General features: G+C 41.4%; 1 non-coding gene across 1 annotated transcript; it reads left to right on the forward strand.

Annotated features, from left to right (window-relative positions):
• The first annotated feature begins 6,793 nt into the window (after window positions 1-6,793).
• Window positions 6,794-6,900, forward strand: LOC131250439 (small nucleolar RNA R71). Its single transcript, XR_009173366.1, has one exon. It is a non-coding gene; the product is annotated as a small nucleolar RNA R71 (small nucleolar RNA).
• Window positions 6,901-7,118: the final 218 nt, after the last annotated feature.

A 7,118-nucleotide genomic window follows, 5' to 3' on the forward strand; every position in this document is an offset into this window, starting at 1 on the left:
ACCAGTTATATTAATTTTCCTATATTATGGTCCACCTGAGATTTGAGTCTGCTTTATTTTTTGGGATCATGCCCGAAAATGAGTTTTCAAAATGGACCAACGGCCTGGATAGAAGGCACATGCATCACGGTGGGTCCTGCGATCAGGGATCCAACCCACTTGGATGGATCCCATGACTTTGGCATCAACCCTTGAACTTGCGATGCAGGTGGGACCCTGATGGCAGGGCCCACATCCATGTATGAAATGTATATCCAAACTGTCTATTTGTTTTCATAGCCTCATGAAAAAAAAACATGAGGTAGACAAAAATTTCAAGAGGACCAAAACATATGAAACAATGGTTATTGACCATTAAAAACCTTTGTCCAGGTCTCCCCAACCTAATCAACAGACTGGATGGCCCTGATAAACAACAAGGTGGGCCTTGGGAAGTTTCCAAAGGTTGGTGTTTTTAGCACAAGAGAGGGCACGGTTAGTGATCAACTGAGAGATAATGAGGGTAGTCTTGTCATTTTAAAAAATATGGTTCATAAGCCATATAACAGTATCTGACTGCAGGCAGCTGAATATCTAATGGTAAACATCAGGTGTTTTGCTTTAAATATTTTAAAAGTATATATTTATATAAAAATAGCCTAGGAGGTAGGAGGTTTTTCCTTCGCCTGTCAATGGGTTAGACCCGGATTAGATTGGGGTGGATCTGGAACCAATGTGATTATAAACGGATCGGCATCTTAAGATCCAAACTCGTCCCATCAGACCTGTATAGTGGATCCAGACCTGCCCCGCCTCGCCTGATCTGTTAATGGGTTGGAGCCGGATCGGATTTGTGTTCACTCCCCAAGTATAGGGTTGTGATGTAGTAATAAACTCGGTAAGACCGAGGTCGAATCCACAGGGACTGAAACTTGTACGTGATCTGAAACTAACTAGGTATAGAACTTATCAAAAGATATAATCTAAATCCAATGTAAATTGATGAATAATGGTGAGAGATTAATCTAAACTTAAGGAATTCAGAGGAAGGAAAACTGGGGATTCAGAGTATCCACTTGTAGAGATCAGGGAGATCTTATGCCATCATCATGTAAATTAAACTGAACTTCTTTTAATATAGTTTTCAAAGAGATGAAAGGTATATGAATTAGAATGGATTCCATCATCAATCCATACCCAGGAGGTAAAGCAAACAACAGAATTAAACTAATTACCAACCAATCAACAATGCATGAAAGTTATGAAGGGTATCATCATCCGACCATGCCCAGGAGACGATGGTGAACAACAGGGCTTCCTGATGTCATATACATCAAAAGGGAAAAGGAGATATTCAAGGCCATTGCAGATCCATTGTAATTTCAGTCATAATAGACCATTAAAGACAAAAAAAAAAATTCCTTTAATTAAACTAAAAACAACATCAGTTCAGTTTAAACAAAAAAAAGGCATAAGTAAAAAGCTCCCATCAGGCTACAAGCTTCACCTCTTAGCTCACCTCTTAGCCCCAGCTAAGAGGTTTAGCCCGTCATGATGCGGCTAACCCTTAAACAAAGATAAGAAAGAAAAAAACCCTTTTACTATCTATCTCTTTCCCTGCTCCAGATCCAAGCTCAAATCCTCCTTCCTGCCAATTGCTCACCCTTTCAATCCTCCCCCCAAAACGAGAACCGATCCTCCACTCTCTCTTATAGAAGACCCCCTGGCAATGGCTTCGGTCCCTGTCCAACTCCAGTCCCCAGTCTCCTTTCCGCACCTTAAAGATTTTCGTAATCTGCTACGCAGTAGAAGTCGCATGCGCAGCAAAAGTGCAAAACATCTTGCTCTTGGAGGGTATTTACGGCGTGATATCAACTTATCTGTCGATTTTGCAATCTTGGCTAGGTTATTGGCGTCCCTGTGGACACATTGGATGGTTCGGATCAGCAATCCGGCAGTGATAAAGATCACGGAATGCCCCACAATTCGCGGATTTCACGGACGTGTGTAAGCCTTACGCAGGTTGCGCTGACGTGTTCGGTGGGCCCCATAATGATGTCTTCAGAGAAATCCACTTCGTTCATTAGATTCCTGACGAAAAACCAGTCAGGAAAGGTGGGTTTTCTTCAAATTCTGCATGGCCCATTGTATCAGATCCATTCACCGTCCATCTTGCTTTTGGACGATCAAAAATGGATCTCCGGGACCTTTTGAAACTTTGCCACCCAGGTGAGGGTATTACCTACCCCAGAGACACCATGGACGGCTCTGATCATTCAAAGGAGCAAGGGGTGGGCCCCACTAAGTGAAACCGGCGGACCTCGGTCGTCCGCTGTTCGTCTGTGCTGGAGAAGGAGAAGGAGACGGGTCTCCTTTGTTGACCGGGAGATCCTGGTCCAATGCACAGCGGGCGTATGCCTGCTGTGTACATCGGCCATGTAAAGTGGGCCCCACCTTAATGTTTTATAGAAATCTGCTCCGTCCATCTGACTTCTCATCTAATTTAAGGAGATGAGACCAAAATCAAGGCATATCCAGAGATCAGGTGGGCCCCAAATTGCTATTCTATGGGCTGATCTAACTGTTGGGCCACTTCCATAGTGATTTGAGGGCTGAAATTTGATATGTATGGTTAATTTATGGCCCTCAGGCCATGCGTGCAGTTTTGAGCCAATCAGATGGCGGGAACTATGTGATCTTGCATTCTTCACCAATTTCGGGCCTCTTTAACGTGAATGACTTGATTTTCTCGGATCCTTGGCATGTAAATTCTTCAGTCTTGGTTCTCTGGAGTGTGTCCCTTGCTTTGGTGTCTTCGGAACGTTAATTCCATGCTTTTAGCATCCCGATCGAGTCCCAGCTCGCAATTCCAGCTTGCAACAGAAACATGATTAAAATGGGCTATTAAATGGTACCATGTTCATAAATCTAGGCAACAACTAGGTCTGATATGCAATATTTGACCCTCAACACAACCCCTAACCAGTATTTTGCTAGTCCCGAGCAAAATATGCGAAAAGTAAGTTGAGAATTACAGAACAATTTCTATAAACTTGAGTGATTTTTGCAGAATAATCCAGATATGAGCATTCTCAGATTCATGAATGTTGGGTATTACTTTCTCCTAGACTCAGGCGCACGGTAAACTTCATAATCAAGTTCAAAGTATTATTCCAGGAATTAGAAAAATTCTAAACATTGAATTCCATGGATGTATAGTCTAATCTCGACTTATCAACATTAAGATTCACCTCTCTATTTAAAGATATTATCGGTAACCAATAAGAAAATTCACGATAACCCAACTTCGCCTTACACATTATCTTTTTATTCTTTTAATTTATTATTATTATTATTTTTTTAAATAACGCCAAGAAGGGGAATCGAATCCTCACTTATAGGGAGCAAACCTATGGTGAAGACCATTGCTTACCCCTTTCCGACTGGTTACTTTGGGAACTTGAACCTTCACTTATAGGGAGCAAACCTATGGTGAAGATTATTCGCCCAATCCTTTCAATTTTCTCAGGCCGGTTCTTTTCATGCTTAGTGAGCACCAAGTTATCCCTTTAATGTCGAACTGAAATCTTAATGTGTAAGCGAGATGTGTCCTGTGAAATCATGACTCAATCAATGTTTGAAACTTCTAATTATGGAGTAACAATTCGAACTTAATTGTGAACTCTAATAGATAACTGAATCCCAGAGTCATAAATTACCAACATCACGTATCTTGAAATTCGAAGTCACAGCTGGATGTCAAAATCATTTCGAATTCACAAAAAATTCTAGAAAAATTTAAAAATTTTCACAAATTTTTGTTTAAGACTAAGAAAACACTGATTAGGTCACTTGATCTCCCACCCCCAACCTAAAATCTACATTGTCCTCAATGTAAATGATATGAGCATGCGATGCACTTGGGACAATGAAAAGTAAATATGAAGTGATGGGAAGATAGTACCTGAATGATGAATCGAGAGACACTTTCCAAGAGATCGCAGCATGGGCGTCGGTCAGTACGAGAGAGAAGGCAACACAAAAAAAATCCTACCTATACCACTTTCGTAGGTGCTCTCGATTGCATTTAGTGTATGCAACAAGCCTTTAAACCCCTAGGTTACCCTTAGTGGACGAGTTGTAGTCTCGCGAGGGTTTGCAGTAATGTTACCCACAAACATTGAACTAACTAATGATAAGAACGAAAAGAAATGAAGAGCTGGGTTGCCTCCCAGGAGCGCTAAGTTTACCATCTTCAGCCAGACAAATAAAGCAATTACCCTAGTCCTATGAAAGTGATAAACCTACCTATACCTCCATCAGACTAGGAGATCAATCCTGATAAACAGGAGCAGTCGGGGGCATGGACATGTCCTCTGAATCAAATTTCTCGACAAATGGTTTCAATCGATGTCCATTGACTTTAAACTCCTTGCAATTGTCGGGATCTCTTATCTCAACGGCCCCATGAGGAAAAACAATAACAACAATGTAAGGGCCGGTCCAACGAGTCAATGCACATTCAACATTGTCGGTATTCAACTTCCTGTGGTCAATGCACATTCTCCAACCAGTAGTGACTGTAGTTGGCACGAGTTCATTATTAGCATTGGCTACGATGGTGATTCCGGACTTCTTAGGGACCACTTGAGTTGGACTCACCCATTGACGATCAGATATAGAGTATATGATACCCACGTCCAATAGTTTAAGAACCTCGGCCTTAACCACTTCCTTCATGTTTGAATTTAGTCTACGTTGTGGTTGCCGAGCGGTTTTTGCATTATCCTCAAGATATATGCGGTGAGTACAAATTGAGGGATCGATTCCCTTGAGGTCCGCTATCGTCCATCCCAGGGCTCCTTTATGCTCAATGAGAGTAGATATGAGCATACTCTCATGTTCTTTCTCCAGGTGGGCAGAGATCACCACCGGCTATATCTCATCTTGACCTAAATAGGCATATTTCAAATCAGAGGGCAAAGGTTTTAGGTCAAGCTTCAGCGGCTTGAGGTTAGACGGTAGAGGCACTACATCGGTTTGTGGCAATTCTTCAAATTGTGGCCTCCACCGGTTAACTTCAAGTACCGGTGCAGTATCAAGCAAGGCACACATCTCCCTAATCATGTCATCATCAAAATCATGGGAGTGGGCCAGGCACGTCTCTAGAGAGTCAGAGGATAAGGTTAGAGGTGTCGTATCTTCCACTAAAGAGTCAATCATGTTAATGTCGTGGAAATCGTCATCCTCCTCTAAGTTTCTGCCGTTATTGAAAAAGATATTTGACTCTAATGTCATATTCCCAAAAGACATAGTCATGATACCATTCCTGCAATTGATAATTGCATTTGAAGTGGCAAGGAATGGGCGGCCAAGAATGACGGGGATCTGAGTGCTTATGTTATTGATGGGTTCGGTGTCCAGGATGATAAAATCTAAAGGGTAGTAAAATCTATCAACTTGGACCAACACATTCTCAATTATCCCTCTTGGTACACGAACAGAGCGATCAGCAAGTTGTAGTGTGGTTAGGGTGGGTTTTAATTCACCCAAACCTAACTGTTTGTATACCGCGTAGGGAATCAGATTGACGCTCTCTCCTAAGTCAAGAAGTGCATGATCAATTCGATGGTCCCCGATTACATATGATATGGTTGGGCTACCGGGATCCTTGAATTTCTGTGGTATGTCTTGCTTTAGGATGACACTCACTTTTTCGGTCAAGAAGATCTTCTTTTGAATACTCTGCCGTCGTTTGGTCGTGCATAAGTCTTTCAGGAATTTAGTATATGAAGGTATCTGTTTGTTTCACGACATCAAGTAGAGGAATGTTGACTTTCACTTGTTTCAACACCTCTAGGATATCCTGAGAGTTAGAAAGACGTTTTGGTGTAACCAACCGTTGGGGGAACGGAGCAATTGGCTTTTCTAGAAGTTCCGGTTCTAATTTTTGTGAGGCATCACTAGATCCATCATTATTGTCCTCTTCTGGTTCTTGAGGCTTTTCGGGCCAACTGGAAGAGTTTTAACAATGATCTTTCCACTCCTAAGAGTGGTGATGGATTTAGCGTGCCCCATCTGATTTGAAGAGCTGGGATTACTAATCTTATACTGCGGTTTAGGGTTGGGGAGAGGTTGTGCAGGAAGCATTCCCTTTTCTATAACCTTCATACGAGAATCTATCTTTTGCATAAAATCTGTAATTCCCCGCATTGCCTGAGCCAGCTCTTGTATAGAATTTTGAACCGGTTCCTCTTGAGGTTTCACTTGATTTGGATTTTGATTAAAGAAACCTTGAGGAGTAGCTGTTTGTCCATTCCTCCAACTAAAGTTTGGATAATTTTTCCAACCAGGATTGTACGTATTGGAGTCAGGTCTAGTAAAAGGTCTTTGATAGTTGTTTACGGCATTGGCTTGTTCATTCAACACTCCTCGAAAGGCGGGTATTGTAGGACAATTTTCAGTTGTATGAATGTTGCAATCACAGATGCCGCAAACAATTTCATTAACCTTATCCTTCTTTCCTTCCATGGCCTCAACTTTCCTTATAAGCGTAGTCACTTTACACTTGAGATCATCCTCTTTTTTCAAGAGATATAATCCACCTTTCTCCTTTAATTGAGTCGGCCTAGACGTGGTGTTCGACTTTGGGTAATAGTCCCATGATTGTGTTTTTTCAGCAAGACTATCGAGGTAATCCCATACCTCGTCAATATCTTTATTAATGAACTCTCCATTACACATTGTCTCGACCATTTGGCGCATGGAAAATGTCAGTCCATCATAGAAAAAATTTGTAATGCGCCACGTTTCAAATCCGTATTGTAGGCATGAACTGACCAAATCTTTGAACCTTTCCTAACATTGGAAGAATGTTTCATCTTCCTTTTGGGCAAAGTTCATGATTGCTCTTCTGAGGGTAATCGTTTTATGATGTGGGAAGAATTTTTTTATGAATTCCCTCTGCATGTCGTTCCATGTGCCAATGAATCTAGGACGCAGTGAATGTAACTACGTCTTAGCTTTCTCTTTTAAGAAAAAAGGAAAGAGTTTCAGCCTGATTGTATCCTCAGATACATTAGGAAAACATAATGTAGCTATAATCTCATTGAACTCTTTCAAATGTAAATATGGACTTT

This window comes from Magnolia sinica, chromosome 6 (genome assembly GCF_029962835.1).
Source record: "Magnolia sinica isolate HGM2019 chromosome 6, MsV1, whole genome shotgun sequence".
Lineage (NCBI taxonomy): Eukaryota > Viridiplantae > Streptophyta > Magnoliopsida > Magnoliales > Magnoliaceae > Magnolia > Magnolia sinica.